This window comes from Panthera tigris, chromosome A3 (genome assembly GCF_018350195.1).
Source record: "Panthera tigris isolate Pti1 chromosome A3, P.tigris_Pti1_mat1.1, whole genome shotgun sequence".
In the NCBI taxonomy this organism is placed as follows: Eukaryota; Metazoa; Chordata; class Mammalia; order Carnivora; family Felidae; genus Panthera; species Panthera tigris.
Window position 1 is genome coordinate 81,164,323 of NC_056662.1, and position 18,427 is coordinate 81,182,749.

Here is an 18,427-nt window from a genome sequence, read left to right on the forward strand (position 1 = left end):
ACTGTTTTTCCAAAGTTTGCATTATGCCAGTCTGCTTTTACTAAAGACCTACATTAGCACCTGTTTTCACTAACCAAAAGAAATCCAAAGAGGATTGTTGCTTTTCTTTAAAAAGGTGAGAGGCAAAAACCGCATTCAGCATTTGCAGCAAGCCATCACAGAGGCAGGACACACCCAAAGCAGCAAGGGTAGCACTGCCAAACTACCTCCCTGAAATTACACTCAGCACCTCAGCAACAAGCTACTGTAGCTTTGAACCGTGTATCTTAGTATCTGTGCTTTTTCTCAATTTATTCTAGGCAACCATTGGTAATACGTGTCTTAAGAAATAGGAGAAGCCTAAAACATGTCATTTTGGGGGTGTGGGAACGTTCAAACATTTTCCCTATAAATTAATGGTAAGTGTTTCTCTGCTTTACACTATTTCAGTTTTACAAAAGATTTCACAGGTATGCTCTACTTTCAAGGAATAAGTGAAAACTATACCATCTCCACAAAGAAACCACGGTTCACTGACGAAATATCTGAGTTCAGACCTGGAGCACAGGGGAAAAAAAAAAAAAAGTGGATCCTGAGAACTCTTGCGTCAGAAAGCAAGTAAATGCTCAAAGACCAGAAGGATCTGTCAAAAGGATAAAGGACCAAGTAAAAAGGGTGCTCAAATGCCACTTGCGGGACAATTTGAGCACTCCAAAAAAAAAAAAAAAAAAAAGGAAAAGAAACTTACTTGAGTGTAACATATTGGCTAAATAAAAATTAATGAATATACAGTGATACTTAGGGAAAGAAAAAGACATGAGGAAAAGTGGGTGGAGTGGGATGAAGAAAGGAAATCTCTTCTTTACAGAACAAAGCCAGTAATAAATGTAGAAGGAAGAACTGAATTAGTTGTAACCCTAAGGTATAAACCAATTCAGGCAAAAATCATCGATGTATGCTAAAGCTACTAGGTGAAAGGTTGTTCAGATTCAGAACACTCATCTTGTGCCAAAGTATTACCCCACAGATTACTAAGCAATGCAAAGGGGAAAATGTATCTTTAAAATCTGGTTGTCACTACCTTAACTAAGTCATCAAACTTGGCATCATTGACAATAGTATGACAACTTAATGAGTCATGAAATGACAATATAAAATAAACATTATCACCTCTGAAGCATTCTCACCAAAAATATTTAAGCCTCTGCACCAGGAGTTAAGCTTTTCTATCCTATGGATTCCTTGGCAGTCTGGTGAAGTCTACAGACCCCTTCCCAGAATAATTTAGTTTATAATGCATAAAATACATTAGATTACAATGGACAACTATACTGAGATAAACTTTTTAAAATGTAATATAGTAATTTCTTGCTTCTCACTTAATGCAAATCTATCTTAATTTCTAAGCAATAATTGAGCTTAAATATTTCAAGGTATCTGCAACACATTAATGTGACATGAAAATATTTGAAATTTCTACTAGTGACAAAGTTACAGGCAGTGCTAATATCCCTATGAAGGGTTATCTACATTCATAATTAAAGGAAACACTTAAAATCCAGCTAAAGGAGGTTTCTTTTGATCCTTGGCACTATTGACATTTTGAGCTGAGTAATTCTTTGTTATTGGGTGTTTTCCGTCTATGCATTTTAGGATCTTTAGATGTATCCTTGGCCTCTATTCACTTGATGCCAATAGTACCCTCCCCTGCCACATATACAGTTATGACAACCAAAAATGTGTCTAGACAAAGCCAAATATGCTGAGGTGGGGGAAAGAAGGGAGAAAACAAAATCACCCCAAGTGATAACCACTGAGTTAAAATAAAGATGATCATAAGATAAATGAACATATGAACTGACTGAAGGTGCTAATATCAATTCTTACAATAAGTATTAATAAAGGTTCATTTCTTTTTTCCTTCTATCAAAAAAAATGAAGAATCCTTAGGCTGGGTGAAACCTTACAAAGGATTTTGGACTTGATCCACAAGACTAGTGAGTCATTACAGACTTAAAGACACTGGTGTTAAATCCATCACTCTATAAGATATCAGTAAGGAGGGCCAAGTACAGAACCTAAGAGGACTTGAACATTTCTGAAGAAAGAAATGAAAGATATAAAGGAAAGCTTGTGATAAAGAAGGAACATCCAAGAAGGTGGGGGAAATATCAATTGAGAATTCACAAATAAATAAGGGGGAAAAAACCATCATTTAGATTTGGCAATTAGGCAGTGACCAGTTACATCAGAAACAATGTCAAGTTCAACAGTGGGCACAGAAGCCAGACTGCAGAAGCTGGAGTGGAACAGGAGGGGAAATTAAAAAACAATGGCTATTGTTTCAAGAGACTTAATTATGAGATTACAAAACAGAATATATAATCACATTTGATATAAAAACTTTACATAACTCTCTCTACATACACATAATGTATAAAAAGGTATACAACGAAACATTAACAGTGGTTATTATAACAAGCCTTTCCTGACCACTGTATCTAAGCACATCCTCTCCCTTCTCTTCCCCCATTCAAACACACACACACACACACACACACACACACACACACACACTCCATTATTCTTGATCACTAGCATTATAGCGTGATCTTTTTAGTACTTGCTCCAATTATAACCGATTATTTACCTGTTAATTTTGTCTCCCCCACTATACTGAAAACTTACTTGTTTCATTCACCTTCCTATGCCACACTCAGCAGAGTCTAGGCAATCAGTAAAATGCATGAATATTCAATGAATGAATGAACAATATCATGGATAAAGAAGTAATAAGCACAAATAAGCCGCTAACAATGTCTCATATAAGTTCATATTCATTTCAACAATCTAAAAACATACAAAATCAAAAATACATTCTCTTCTTTGCATACATTATGTGACTTTCTAAAATTTTATTCTAGATTCTCTATATTCTTGAAACATAGTATATATAATATACTTAAGAAAACTGGCCATAAAGTGAGTTAGGGATCTATCACTTATTAGTTGTGTGACCTTAGTTTTCTCATTTTTAAAATGGAACAGCAACAGTATCTTCCACATAGCAATGTTATAAAATTTAAATGGAATATAACTTACATAACCTATGTAAGCTCATGGCACAATACTTGGCACACAGTAGACATTCAATAAACTACTTTACTACTATTTATTATTACAAACATCTTAAGTATTAATATTTGGACTGTGTCATACAAAGTTTTATAATCAATTTAAACTTTAGGACCCTGAGCCTCCTCTACTGGTGTCCTTTGCTTGAGTGTCCCTAGTTTAGGGGGAGAGGAGGCAGCAAAATAATATGAGCAGATATAATTTACTATCAGAAAAGTAAACAATAATAACTAAACTAAACTAAACAATAGAACAGTGATCCTCAAAGCTATGCTAGTAAAAAGAGAGAAAAAATAATATTGGAAAATGATGTTGAAACTAGAAAAGGTGTGGCCTAGAACAGAAACAACAAGTTTGATGACAAAAAACTGTTCAAGAGAGGAAAGATGAGGGAGAGAAGGCAGAGAGGCTAGAAATAATGATTTAGAAGACATCTGAATAAAGGTCAAAGTTGAATCTATGGGAGTAGAGTGGATGAGATAAAAATTACAATCTCTGAGTTGGAGGGGACTTTGAAAGACCATCTAGCTCAACTTTTACCTAATATAGGAATCTTTTCTACATGGGGTCTTGCCTTCACTTGAAAACCTTCAATAGTGGAGAAGCGACTACTTCAAAAGCAGATTATTACTGTAAAATAATTATGATTGCTTCAGGAAGAAAATTCTTTCATGTAGTGTACAGAACCCTGCCTCCATGAATTTTCCATTGCTGTCTCCAGTTCAATTACATTACAGGAGTAAGAGAAAATACTTCTAGTCATAAGAAAGTAATATCACAAAATACAAAAAAAAAAAAAAAAAAGATGGCTAATGAGAGCTCAGAGAAATGGGTAGAAAGGGGTAGACCAAATACATTTATAAGGAAAGGAAGAAAGCAATCAGAAATACCATCCTTAGAGAAACAAGGGAGAAGTGTCCAATAGCAAAGTGTGAACAGTAGTGTCAACATGATGCAGAGAGAGGGGTCAAGGTTACTAACTTCAGAAAGGATACTGAATTAGGGGTGCCTGGGTGGCTCAGTCAGTTGAGCTTAAGCGACCGACTTGGGCTCAGGTGATGCCCTCACAGTTCGTGGATTTGAGCCCCACATGGGGCTCTGTACTGACATCTCAGAGCCTGGAGCCTGCTTCAGATTCTGTCTCCCTCTCTCTCTCTGCCCCTCCCCCGCTCAAGCTCTGTCTGTCTCTCTCTCTCTCTCTTTCTCTCAAAAGTAAATAAACATTAAAAAATTTTTAGAAAGAAAGGATACTGAATTAGAATAATATTAGGACAGTGGTTGGGGCAGATGCCATACCACAAAAGGTTAAGTAAGTAATGAAGTACTAAAGGCAACAAGATCAACATCTTTTTGGTGGTGAAAGAAAACAAACTAAATGTTGAGCACGAATTTTTTTAGGTCCCGGAGACCTGAGCATATATGTAGGCAAACAGCAAGAAACCAACTGAAGGGTGAGATTAAAAAGGAACAAGAAAAGGTACTAGGGCAAGAAGATGGAGGGAGAAAGAAGAGTTAGATAAACACAGGGATTAGGGGTGTGGCGGTGAAGGCAGAGACAAAAATCACTCCCAGGGACTATGAGGCACTTTACACTATGCCCCACCTTGAGAAAGGCAGGACTTTGTCAGGCAACAGTGAGAAAATGAGCAAGCTGATCCAGAAAAATTGCACTGCATCCTACTCCTCTACCTAATGCCCTTAAGCAGAGGTGGGAGGAGCAGAATCAGCTGGGACTTGGGCAAACCTGGAATGCCTCACTCCCACCACTAGTTATCAATGAAAGAAGGGAGAGGGAAGCAATGGAAAGAAAGAATTATATTATCACTAATATTTGACTAGACACTATATAGTCCATAACTGCTTGCTAGAAAAACACGTCTGAATGAATCAGTGAATGAATGAATACCCATTATGGATGAACAGGTTCAAGAATAATTGGTTTCAGTCCTTTTAGCTAGTTAATTGTGAATATGGGATTTGCACTCAGATCTGATTCTAAATTCCATGCCTCTATCTCTAAACCATACTGCTTCTCCAAAAACAAAACAAACAAAACCTAAATTCTTTCACTACTGCCTCTCATCTATTTCATGCACCCAGTACTTTCTTCTTTTTTTCCTTATCTGATCTATCAATATTGATCCAATAAAAATTACTTACACTAATATTTATATCCATCTTATATTAAAAATGATAGCAATAGTTAACATCTGTTTGTGATAACATTTTTTTAAAGGCTTGACTTTTTACAGCAGTTTTAGGTTCAAAGAACTTTATAAAACTGGCACTACTAGAAAACAGTTCCTTAAGGAAAAAGACACATTTTCATCGTATAATTCACTATATTTTTCTTAGCAAAGGGATAATTCTGGAGCTGCAACTTGGGATACATAATCTACTATAGACCATCATTTCAACACTTTCAACAAGAAATGTGTTGTGAATTCTAAGTAATAAATGAACTTATTAATTAACGTTTATAAAATGTCTATTTGTAATTTGAGAAGATATAGTGGGAAGTTTTTTTACACTGGAGCTGGACAGAGGTAGTATTTTGTGATACAATTTTGGGTTTGAGTTTAGTAAAAAAGAAAAAAAAATCTATACTCAATCCTATTTTTTCTAAAAGCAAACAAAAAAATAGCAAACTTGATTTCCCTAAATTTAGATGTACTGACACAAACAAGGAAAAAAAAAAATACTGTAATGTCCTACCAAAGATCAATGACAGAAATCAGTACAGACTATTTTTTAAATCATAGTAATCTAAAATATCTCAAATATCTCACATTCTAAGAAATATTTTCCACAACACTTTTGGAATTTTAGGAGCCAATTTCTGGTAAATGTTATAGATAGTCTTCTTTCATACAACCTAGACACAAATGACAATATACTTCTACACTATTTAAGTATACGATTCGTCACCTGACCAAATCTAGTTTAATCATAGTTTTTTAAAGTACTTAAAATTTTTTAACCACAACGATCTCAACAATAAAGCTAAAATTTAAACAGAAAGATGTGGGCTTTCAAGAAATAATTAACAAATTAAGGCTCCCTCATAAATAAGTACTTGTCTACTCATTTTGGGTATTAAAGGAGCATGGAAGAAGCCAAAGTGAACCCAGAAAATAAGAACAAAGTTGCACTAATCTGCTTTTTCCTTATATTCCCATTTGACATTTATAAGGCCGGGTCTTGGAGGAAACTGAATACATGTGCTTCCTTATGTTCCTCATTTACTTTCGATCTAGTGACAAGAAGGAACAATAAGAGATAATCATGGCTACAACGATAAAAACTATAACTATTTGTAATATTAAATTTAAATATTTAAAAAATAAGTGATATTTCATGTATGACATCCTTATCTGGAATAAAAATCATAAATATCCTCAAAAAACTATATATATTTTTTAAGTCTAGATGTTACTCAAAATGAAAGCAATGTCTTTTTTCCCTCACACATTCACCAAAAAACGTAATAGGGCAGCCACTGAAACTAACTAAGCATCACAGGCCTGGAATTGAATGATAAAACTGTACTGTGATAAAATCTGCCTCTAGCATGTAAAAAATTCAGTGGGAACCAAATATAACTTAGATGCCTTATTTTACTCCTTTGGGCCATTGATATGACTATATTACTAGTGAAATTTTTGTCAAAGTGAATCAGATTAAAATGTTGGTATTCTGTTCTTGGTGTCTCAGCCAAAGATTAGCAAATAAATTCTAAAATCACTAATTTAAAGTTACTGGGTAATGCATATATCTTAAATGTGTAAACCATAAGACATTAAAATGCCTACACAAGAAGAGTAAATTGAAAATAAAATCTGTATAATTTACCCTACCTTAAAAATATCTGTTAGAAGAAATTATATATTAATATATTCTTAAAAGGAACAAAAATGACTTGGATTTATCCCCTGTCAATTACTTCAACAGTGTCCCTTGCAGGTTTAATTCTTTCCTCCCTCATCCATCTTCAATCTATCTTTGCTTTGTTCCTGGCTGCAAAACAATGGAGAAAATTTAGATAAAACATGCAGATTATAAATGTATAAACTCCAATCTCAGATATGACCCTGCTCAGCAGTCCTTTCACTCATTTATACTGAAACACTGATCTTCCCCAATCCCCACAGTATTTATAAAAAACTTTCATCACTCTCTTCATATCCCCTAGTTTACCTACCTGCATGTATCTCATGCTTAAAAAGTAATTTTCTTTTTACTTCATACCAAAAAAAAAAAAAAAAAAAGCCTCAGATAGGACTTCTACCCTCCACATTCAAATGTACCTAATTCTCACAACTCCTAACTTCTGATAGACAATACAGGTGTGTACTCTTGTCCAGAGTTAATTCTCCAACCAACTGTTCTTGATTTCACCTCTTCCCACTTCATCCCAGCCCTGTTCTATTAATTATTCCCTGACTCTCCTATCTCATCAGCCCATCAAAAAAAAAAAAAAAAAAGTTCAAGAGCTAAATTAAAGTTTTTTCCCTCAGCTCTATCTCCTTGAGCTACTTCTTGCCTCCCCTTCATTGGCAAACCTCTATTCTCTCTTGGGTCTACCTCCTGCACAATCTTCCATCTTTACCACTCACTGCTCTGGAAATGGTGAGGAATGACCTGATTTCTAAATTCAATTGCCTATATTCAGTCTTCATCAAATCTGACCTCACTGCCCTCAAAAGCCAATAAAAGTAATAAATGCAGACAGAATAAGAGAAATAGAAAAATCACCATTTGTAATCCTCAAATGCAATGATTGACTCAAGGAAGGATCATTAATGGATGATAAAACCATTGGTTTAAAAGGATGTTAGGAAAAGGATATTTACATAGCCATGAAGTACCACCCTATCAGTTATTTATTAAAAAAATAATAGAGAGATCTGTCAGTTCCTACCCTTACCAAATGATCAAAGCTGGAATCACCAACAGGGGGACAGACTACCATTATGTGCCTCCTGATGTGATAAAGTGGTAGGAATACCTATCATCTGTGTGGTATTCTTGCCAGAAATATCTGACCAGAATCTAATCATGAAGAAACAGAGTAATTCAGAATATGGAATAAACTCGAGCACAAATGCCTCTATTTTTCAAAGGATAAACCAAAAAAGAAGAGGGAGGCACTGGGCCTAGTCTGGATTGGAGGAGACTAAAGAGACATACCAGCCAAATGCAATACATGAACCTTAACTGAATCTTGTAATAGTGTAGAGAAAAAAACAGCTATAAAAAATTTTGGGACAAATGGAGAAATTTAGGTATGGACTGTATGTTTAATAAGCTTGTTGAGTGTTGATATTTTTAGGTATCATAACAGCATTGTGATCATATAGGGGAATGTCCCTGTAATTGGGAGATGCATGCTTAAGTATTTAGGGGTGAAATGTAATGAAATCTACAGCCTACTTTCAGACTTGGCAAAAGAAATTGGGGGGGGGGAGTGTTTATGTGTGTGTAGGTGTTCACTATTCTTGACTTTTCTGTAGGTTTAAAATTTTTCAATAATAATAAAAAATAATGAATCAATGAAAGTTTACAAAGAAGTGAAGGTAAGTAGAAGTGACCAAATAAACGGAGGGGAGGAAGTATGAGAAAAGGAGAATACTCCAGGAATAGGGAATAGTATGTTGCAAAGGCTTGGACAGGAAAAGAAGCCTTCTGCCAGAAACCGGAAATAATTCAACATGTCTGAGAAAATTATATATTCAGGGGGAGGAGGGAATTGGGGAGAGTCACAAGGCCAGAGAGGTAAGTTGGGAAAATAACTTAAATGAAATTACAAATCTATTAAAAGAATAAGGAATATGGATTTTATCATGAGGATAAAATAGCCACAGAAATAATTTATGATGAGAAATGATATAATCAGATTTTCCCTTCAGAAAAATCACTGATTATAGCACAGAGAATGCAATGGAGAAGACTAAGACTAGAAGAGTCCAGATAGGAAACTTGCTTACTCTCACTGAGAGATGCCCATAGCCTGAACTCTGATAATGGTAGTGGAGATAGAGAAAACTAGACAGATTTCAGATCTTTCTCCAGTTATAAGCTCTTTTCAGTGTCTCACACCCACATTTCTAACTGCCTACTAGGCATCTTCACCTACAAGTCTCAAAGATACCTAAAATTCAATATAGCCAAAACTTAAATTTATTATTTATGCCATCTTTATCTGCCACCACCTGCCAAAAGTTTATTCCTTCTCTAGCTCCGTTAATGGCACAATAATCTATTAGCTTCCTAAACTAGAAACCCTACAGCCAACTTGACTCCCTGACCTCTCTACATTCTTTAATTTCTATACCAGTGTGGACTGTCCTATGGATTCTACCTCCAAAATTCATCACACATCCATCCCTTGCTCTCCATTCTAATTGCGAGTAATCTAGTTCAGGATTTTATTTGCAGATTAGACTGCTGTGAGAATCTCCTAGCAAAAGCTTCTTTGGTTCTAACCTCACTCAATTTTAGAATCATGTTTCTAAAATTCAGATACGATAGGTCACTCTCCTTATGTATTCTTTGATAGTGGTATATATCAAGTTTATCACATTCAAAAACTCCACAACCTGGGCCCAATCTACCCCTCAAAAACTTATGCACCAGTAACGAACAATTCAAAACATAATAGTTCAGATCTGCAGTAAAACAAATCTGCCATTTCCAGTAAAAAAATTTTTACTGTAGAATATCTAATTCTAATTATTTCTAATTACTAATTTTACTAAAGAATATCTGCACTGTGTCATAGTTAGATGTCCTTTTATTTTTCCCTCATATGCCCTCAACTGCAAAGAGAGAGTTGCTAGAGGACCTAAAGGGCTAATCTAATATACCCAATGAGAGTTATTTTCCCACCTGGCAGGAGTTGAGAACACTAGCCAGAATAATACAAACCACAGGTTTAAAACATTACTGACATTTGGGTGGCTATTCTTTGTTCTTTGTTGGGGGAGAGGGGTGTGCAGGATAACATAGGATGTATCCTGGGCATTTATAAATTTAGCAACATTCCTGGCTATATGCCAATGGCACCACACCTTCAGTTGTGACAATGAAAAACATTTCCAGACACTGTCAAATGTCCCTTGGAGGGTAAATTTACCCTCTTTTGAGAACCATTAGTTTAGATGTTAGGGCCCCAGGTCTTTGAAAAAGAAGGCCTCCAACCAGTCTTGTTAATCTTAATTTGTTTTTGAGAAAGAGCAAGAGAGAGCACATGTGAGCAAGACAGCAGAGGAAGGAGGCAGAGGGAGAGAATCCCCAACTGAGGGGAAGTGAGGCTTGACTCCACCATCCTGGGATCAAGACCCAAGTGGAAATCAAAAGTCAGATGCTCAACCGACTGAACCACTTAGGCACCCCAATCTTAATTTATTTTTAATTAATTTTGTTTTTAAAATAGAATTTTTTAAAAATAAGATAGTGAAAGTACAAGAAGATACCTTATAGTATATGCCATCCTCCTTTAGGTTAAAGCATTTTTAGAGGATTTTGTAAGAGGGATTTCATCTCTGCAGATGCATTAGTCTCCTGACAACCCTCCATCCCAAAATGAGTAAATGCTAGTAAAATGTCAAATACATGCATACATAAAAGAACCTAAACAATTCTAACTAGCAAATCCCCATTTCTTGCTTTACATGGCCACACTGTGGTTCTTTAGCCACAATCTTAGAGATTCAAGCTTCCACTCTTCAGATTTCCTCATATGGTTCCTGCCATCTATTTGTGAAACAAGTAGGAAGCAAGCTGATGACATTTACGTTTTTTTCCTAACCCTGATATCCTAATATTCAATGGCAAAAATACTCCTTTAACTTTTACGTGACTCCCAGCTGACCAGATCACCTCTTGAGATCACTAAAAACCATTTATGCTTTTTTCTTTCTCTATACTTCATGCTGAATACAACCAAATAGTTGTTTAGAACATCAGTTATTAACACCAGTGATCAGCTGCTTATTCTCGGACTCAAAATATTTTAAACATGTAAGTTGATTTTCAGAGAAAAACTTCAAAAACCTACTTATATGAATGAATCACAATAGGCAAATATTGAGATGGAAAGATTAGTGGTTGCCTAGGTCTGGGGGTGGGGTAGGAGGAATGGGGAGTACTGTTAATGACCAGGTTTCTTTCTGGGGTGATAAAAATGTTCTAAAATTTATTACGATGATGGTTTCACAACTCTGTAAATATACTATAAATCATTTAATTTCATCCTTTAAATGAGTGTTACTCAAAGATGTAAAAGGCCAGAAGCAGGAAAAAGGAATTTTAATCAACTTTTATGGATAGAAAAAGGAACATGATTAAGAACAAATTCTGCGAAGTTTGCCATTTCATGAGTTATATTTGATTTTAATTCTGACATAAAAACTTAATACCTACCCAGAAATAAATTTTAACTTTTCCAGAAAAACATGAAAATTTAATCTTTTTCTAGTAAACTTTGGATAATTTAAAAACAATGAAAACATTTCAGAAAGCCAAATGCTAAGTAACAAAAACAAAATATATAAATATGAACAAAATGTGAAGTCTTTACAGTTCTGTGATATGTTCTTTACAAAGAAAATCAATACATTTTTCACTTCTTTTAAAAATGATCCTCCAACTGTAAGGTCTGTCCTCATAGTGTAGTAATTCTTAAATTACCAGATTATAATTTTAAAATAGCCAAATCACAATAAAACTGCAAACATTTAATCCCCCAAACCACAACTATCAACCACCCAAAATTTGCACATATTGATCATTCTTACCAAAACCTATCATGAGCAATGATGACCACTATGAACCATCAAGTAATACTCATTTCTAGGAAATCAGACTCTGACTGCAATACAAATATAGTCAAATCCCAATCATTCCATCTGTTCCATCAAAACTGCTTAGAAATCATCAAGGCTCTCAAAGTACTTTTCCAATTAGAACTATCAGATTTATAAAAGTCAACTCGAATGTCCATCAAAATCTGCAGTTTAAGTTAACCACAATAACGCATTCCTCAGCATACTATATCATGATATCATCTGCCTTGTAATCATTTACTATTGATCGCCCTGGGGTTTGACAAATCAGAAATAGAGCCAATTAAAAACAAAAAAACAAACAGTGCAAACAATTTAATTATTCGAAAGTAAGGAGGCCCTCACTCAATAAAGGACAAAAAATAAAGCTGGTTAAAGGCGAGTTAAAACAAAACAAAACTTGCAACCCCAGGTCAGTCAAAATTCTAAAAATATCGTCCTGAACTCACAACACATGGACAGACCAAGTAGTTAATTATAATGTACAGCCAAAAGTTCCCTTGTCAACGATGGGAGGGCAGGGGAGGCCTGCTTTTGTATCAATGCACAGATGTTAAGAAGCAGAACTGAAGAAAATTAATTACTGAACAAACTACTGCGAGCTAAATCGCCAAACTGCAAAACACCGAGTTAATGGGGGAAGGGGGGTAGCCTTCCCCAGGAAGAAAAACAATTTTTTAATATTTAAATTATTCCAGTAGGCTCAAAAGGAGGCTGAAAGGCCCTACTGAGAAAAGAAAGGGAAAGTTTCGGGGCAGCATCTAAGGAGGGTGATGGAAGTTCCAAAGCCCGGATCCCAGAGAGGGGCGAGAGGGGGGACAGCGGCGTTTGCGGCCGCCGACTGAAGTGGGGAGAGCAGCTACCGCCCCGATCCCAGAGCGGGAGCGAAAAGGAAGAGGAGGTGGTGGCGGAGAAGAGAATGGAAGCTTCAGCGCCCGTCAGTTGTGACCGAAACTCTGTCCGCTTCGGGCCGGGGAGGTGACACAGGGGGTGGGGTCTCAGGCCCTCTCTCCACAGGAGGTCGGGGTGAGGGTGGGCCGCGAAGCGCCGGGGGGGTCAAGTGGGGCCGGCCCGACACCTACCTGCGGGTCCCGGGCAGCCGCCCCAGAGCGAGGCCTAGTGCATCGCCGCCGCCTCCAGCCCTCCACGTCGCGCCGAGGCTGCTCCGCGGCCGCCGCCGCCCGGAGCCCCGCCGGGCCGGAGCCCGGCCTCCCGCCCCCGCCCCGCGCCGGCAGGCCCGTCGGCCGGGGGAGCACAGGGCCGCCCTCCCGAGCCCAGCTCCGCTCGCGGGTGAGAGGCGGCAGCGGCGGCTCCCTCACGTCTCTCCCGGGTGTCCTGTCAGCCAGCAGTTTCCCCCGGGTCCGCAGCGCCGCCTCCGCCGCTGCTGCCACCGCCTCTCCCACATCCCCGGCCTCCAGAGGAGCCGCCGCCGCCGCCACCGCCGCCGCGCCGCGACCACTACCCCTAGCGCTTCTGCTCCCTGCTCCACTGCTTCCCCTCACCCCGCCGGCCCGGCTCGGCCGGGCTAGGTCCGGGAGACAGCGCCGGAGGCCGCCGCGAGGCCGCCGCAGCCCCCAGCCCACAATCCACCGCGCGCCTCCGCCGGGGCGGGAGGGCCGCGGCCCGGGCCGGGGGGAGCGCTCGCCGCCTCGGGAGAGGGGCCACGGCGCGGGCGCCGCGGGTGCTGCCGGCGTTCCCCCGGAGCGGGAAACACCCCGCGCGGCTCCTCTGCGCCTCTTCTGATCGTCCTACACGCGAAGACAGAAACCAACGCTGAACTCTACTTTTCTCCACGACCCTTCCCCCACCCGAGTTGTTCTCCGGAGCATCCAGGTGCCGGCTTCCGCCTTCCCTGGGACTGGCCCGCGTTCCCTCAACATGGCCCTCGCCCAACCCCCGGACCAACCGACTCCAAACATCCCTAAACCACCCTGGACCTACTAAAGTAGATACTGCCACAACATTCCACCTCGCCTTTCGCCCCCTCAAAGTGAACGCTGTTCAGAGTTTCCCAAATAAATGTCCTTTAAAGGTTAAAGGTCATCCTCTCCGCCACGACACGCTGGACTCTGAAAACAGCGCATTGTCTCTCCATTGATGCCTCCCCCACCGCGTACTTCTCTAAGTTTTCCCCTAGTTCCTGGCCTTCCTACCAGACATCTATCACACTATTCTGGCATTTAAGCCGGTTATTTCTGCTCTTTGAGATACTGGAAGTGCGTGTGTATTAATACCTTCTCACTGTGATTCTTAACAATAATGCAATTCAACCTGGTATCTGAGGACTTGCAATTTTAATAAAAAAAAAAAATCTGCAAGAAAGGAAATGCTTTAGAATATTTTTAAAAAGAGAAAAAAGGGCCCTCAGTCATTTGTGTTTATGTCTTAGTGTTAGGAGGATTTCTTTCCAGTTTGAAACTATTGCTTGCCTAAAAATATCTACCAAAGTTTCAGGCATTTTTAAGACAGTCTGTTTTAACAAATGAAAAGTGAAAATGTAGCTCTTACAGTTGGGGATTGAAAAAAGAAGTCGATGCAAGTTTCATTTCCAAGAAGTCACTTTGAAAACTGCAAAAATAACTTTGTGAAATATTTAACCCACTAAATAGATAAAGTTGGGGGAGGCAGGAAAAAAGAGAAGGATGCAACAAAAATAGTTAAGAGGAAATTCTTACCTTATGTTTTTCTAAATTCAGTTCCCTACAATTTTGTAAAGAGAGTAAGAAATCAATCCCCAATGTGAAATAAGTTTAACTTTCTAGAAAGTAATAAATCCTTCTAAATCCCCAATCTCCTATAAAACCAGATGAGTTTTTATTATTAAATATTAAGGAAAGCTTCAAATTTCATTCAACGCCAGAGAGGAAAATAATTTCAGTTTAAATCTAGAGTCGATTCATAGATTATACTAAGAAATGGATTTAGCAATTTCCCATATTTTGAACCTGTTTCAGGAAGTCAACAACAGTTCAAAAGCTGCCTTAAACCTGGCAGTTTGGCCTTTTAAAAAATATTTGCGATTATACTCCACTTTGTTCCAAAAAAGATTCCAAACTGCTCATGATGGCACTTGGATTAAATAATAATCGTGAGTTGTCTCCCAGACACTGGAACAAGACAAACTGGTTTGCTTTCCTCATTATCCATCTGTAGATAACATGCCATAGGAAGAAAATACACATTCAGTATTGTCCTTAAGTTCTTTTAGGGATCTAACAAGACTTTTACCTTGCCACAGAACAATTCATAATCATGAATCTAAACAGAAAAGTAAATGCTGATGATAAACTTTGCCAAAAACAAAAGAAAACAAAAAGAAAATAACCTGTTAACTGGACCAGTAATTTAAAGTTAGATAAATTTCAAATTAATATATTCACTTGTCTCTTGAATCAATTCATAATAAATGATTTCACTGAATCAATTCATTATAAATGATTGATTTCATTGAATCAATTATTAGAAAAGCCAAATCACATAAATGTGTATAGGGGCGCCTGGGTGGCTCAGTCGGTTAAGCATCCGACTTCAGCTCAGGTCATGATCTCAAGGTCTCTGAGTCTGAGCCCCATGTCTGGCTCTGTGCTGACAGCTCCAAGCCTGGAGCCTGCTTTGGAGTCTGTGTCTCCCTCTCTCTCTGCCCCTCCCCTGCACATGCTCTGTCTCTCTCTCTCTCTCTCTCTCTCTCTCTCTCAAGAATAAATAAATGCTAAAAAAATAAAAAAATAATAATAAATGTGTATAGATGCATTATTAGTGTTCATTTCCAGAAAACACAGATGACAGAAAATTAAGAAAAACTGATAGAAATCATGATTGCCCTCAAAAGATGAAGAAAGATTTAGCTGCTATATTACTAACACTATATTTAGCACAGTATTTATTAAACCCATTAATAATTATGGAGGCTCCTGGGTAGCTCAGTCAGTTGAGCAGCAGACTCTTGATTTCAGCTCAGGTCATGATCCCAGGGTTGTGGGATCGAGCCCCACATTTGGCTCTACACTGAGTGTGAAGTCTGCTTAAGATTCTCTCTCTCTCCCTTTGCCTCTTTCCCTCTGCCCCCTCCCCCACTTGCAAGATTTTTCTCTTTCTCTTTCTAAAATAAAATTTTAAATTTTAAAAAATTTTCTTAAAAAGGTTTATGAATAGTTATTATGTTCATTAGGGTCATATATTCTCATTAAAGGGAGAGTGAGAAAATTTTCTATTGCTGTAACACCTATAAAAGGCTTATGTTTATGTTAACTATATGTTCAGTGCATATTTGTGTGTGTAGCAGTAGTGAGGTTAACATGTCTATTCAATCAGTGAACACCATTTTTAATGATATGTTTGACAGAAACTATACATTCACATGCTAATATAAATACAGAAGGGAAAGAGGGCATTGGTAGAAGGAACAATCAGAAAAATCATTTTGCATTTTAGTTAGATATGAGCACTAGCCTCTCTTTATTCCCCACAATGGCAAACCTTAAATCTATCAAATAGAAACCCATTCAAGTCCTCTAACCTACTCTATAGTTAAATATGTATAATTACATCATAGGTTTAGTATATTTTATCCTTGGTAAGCAAAATCCACATGCACTCATGAACTGAAAGTATTATGCTGATAGTAGTTTGTTTCATTATGGTTTAGGTTTTTGATCGAATGCCCTGAATTATTTTCTCTATCATATTTAAATTATTTAAAAATGTTATAATGTTTAGGGGCACCTGGGTGGCTCAGTTTGTTGAGCAACCGACTTCAGCTCAGGTCATGATCTCACAGTTCGTGGGTTTGAGTCCAACATGATCTTGCAGTTCGTGCGTGGGTTTGAGCCCTGTGTTGGGCTCTGTGCTGACAGCTCAGAGACTGGAGCCTGCTTCAGATTCCCTCTCTGCCCCTTCCTCACTTATGTGCTCTCTCTCTCTCTCTCCCAAAATAAATAAACATTTTTTAAATGTTAGATGTTTAAAAATCACAATTTATAACAATATTGCTGGAATCTTAAACTAGGTTTTACTATGTCTTCATATCTAGTAGGACTATCTTAATGTAGGAAACTTCCCAATTTACTTTGAGTATGGTGTAAGACATTAAAACTATGCATGGATATAAGCACCACTAGAAATTTTATATTTCATGTGATAAGAATACATTCAATAATTGTTGGGAGTAATATACAAGTTTTTGACATACCATCATTTGTATCTCCTAAATCAGTTGCATAATTACATTGGAAACAATTAACTTTGTTATATTTTCCTGTTACATTTTTCTTTGACTCTGATACTCCAAATTTCCATTTTGATTATCATAATAATAGCAACTACCATTTACTAAGAATTTACTGTGCTGCAAGCACAGGGAAAACCAAGGTAGTGTGGTGTATTAGTTTTCTATTACTGTGTAAAAATTAGCAAAACTTAGCAGTTTAAAATAACACATATTTTTTATGTTACATTTTCTGTGAGTCAGTAGTTTGAGTACAGCTTAGCTTGGTCTTCTGCTTCATAAGTCTTCAATTAAAGCATGAGTCAGGCTATGTTCTCATCTGGAAGCTTGACTGGGGAACAATCTGCTTTCAAGGTCATTCAGATTGTTAGCAGAATTCCTTTTCTTGCAGTTGTAGGACTGAGAGCCCTAGTTTCTTGCTGGCTGGAGGCTGCCTTCAGCTCCACCTGCAGTTCATTGTCATGTATGTTTTCACAATATGGCTGCTTACTTCATCAAAGCAGTGAAGAGTGTCTCTATACTCTCTAAAATGAGTTTGCTAGCAAGAAAGTGATATTCTATCATCTTTGCCACATTCTGTTGTTTAGAAGCAAGTCACAAGGTTTACCCACACTCAGGGAGAGGGCATTACACAAAGATGTAAGTACCAGGAGGTAGAAATCATGATGGTTACCCTAGAATCTATCTTCCACCTGTAGTAATTATTTCCATAGGCTTTGGAATTCAGCTAACTCTGGGTTTTAAACTCAGCTTTGACACTTCAGCTATGATTTTGATCTCAGTTTCTAGTCCTTTATTTCTTCATCTGCCAAATAGGAGTAATAACCTCTTCACCTTTTATTTTTCTCCCAGGGTAATAGCAGAGTTGTTGTAAGGATTAAATAAGCATTTTAATGCAATAACTGATAACATGAAATGCTCAATAAGCACTGTTACTTTTCTTCCTTTTCCCTCCTCTCTTTTTTATTTTGAGTCCCATTGGCATTTCTACTTTCAACGGCTACTTTTTTGGCTTGTGTCCAGCGTGTGTGTGTGTGTGTGTGTGTGTGTGTGTGTGTGTACCTGGGTCTAGGGCCATGTAAAACCAACTCTAGTATCAATGCCTTTTAAAATAGGACTACAGGGGCGCCTGGGTGGCTCAGTCGGTTAAGCGTCTGACTTCAGCTCAGGTCACGATCTCACGGTCTGTGAGTCCGTGAGTTCGAGCCCCGCGTCGGGCTCTGGGCTGATGGCTCGGAGCCTG

The 18,427-nt window shown here is 38.0% G+C and overlaps 1 protein-coding gene across 4 annotated transcripts in view; it reads right to left on the minus strand.

Moving 5' to 3' along the window:
• The window catches only part of VPS54 (VPS54 subunit of GARP complex), a 170,003-nt gene that overhangs the window by 123,891 nt on the left and 27,685 nt on the right, over positions 1–18,427 (minus strand). The window contains exon 1 of one of the 4 annotated variants that reach the window (XM_042981513.1): positions 13,043–13,130. The exons of 2 other annotated variants lie outside the window; for them this stretch is intronic. The gene's annotated coding sequence lies outside the window, so the exon portion shown is untranslated. Of the gene's footprint in view, positions 1–6,971; positions 7,582–13,042; positions 13,131–18,427 lie in introns of those variants that run through there. One more of the 4 variants, XM_042981512.1, reaches the window with a different exon arrangement.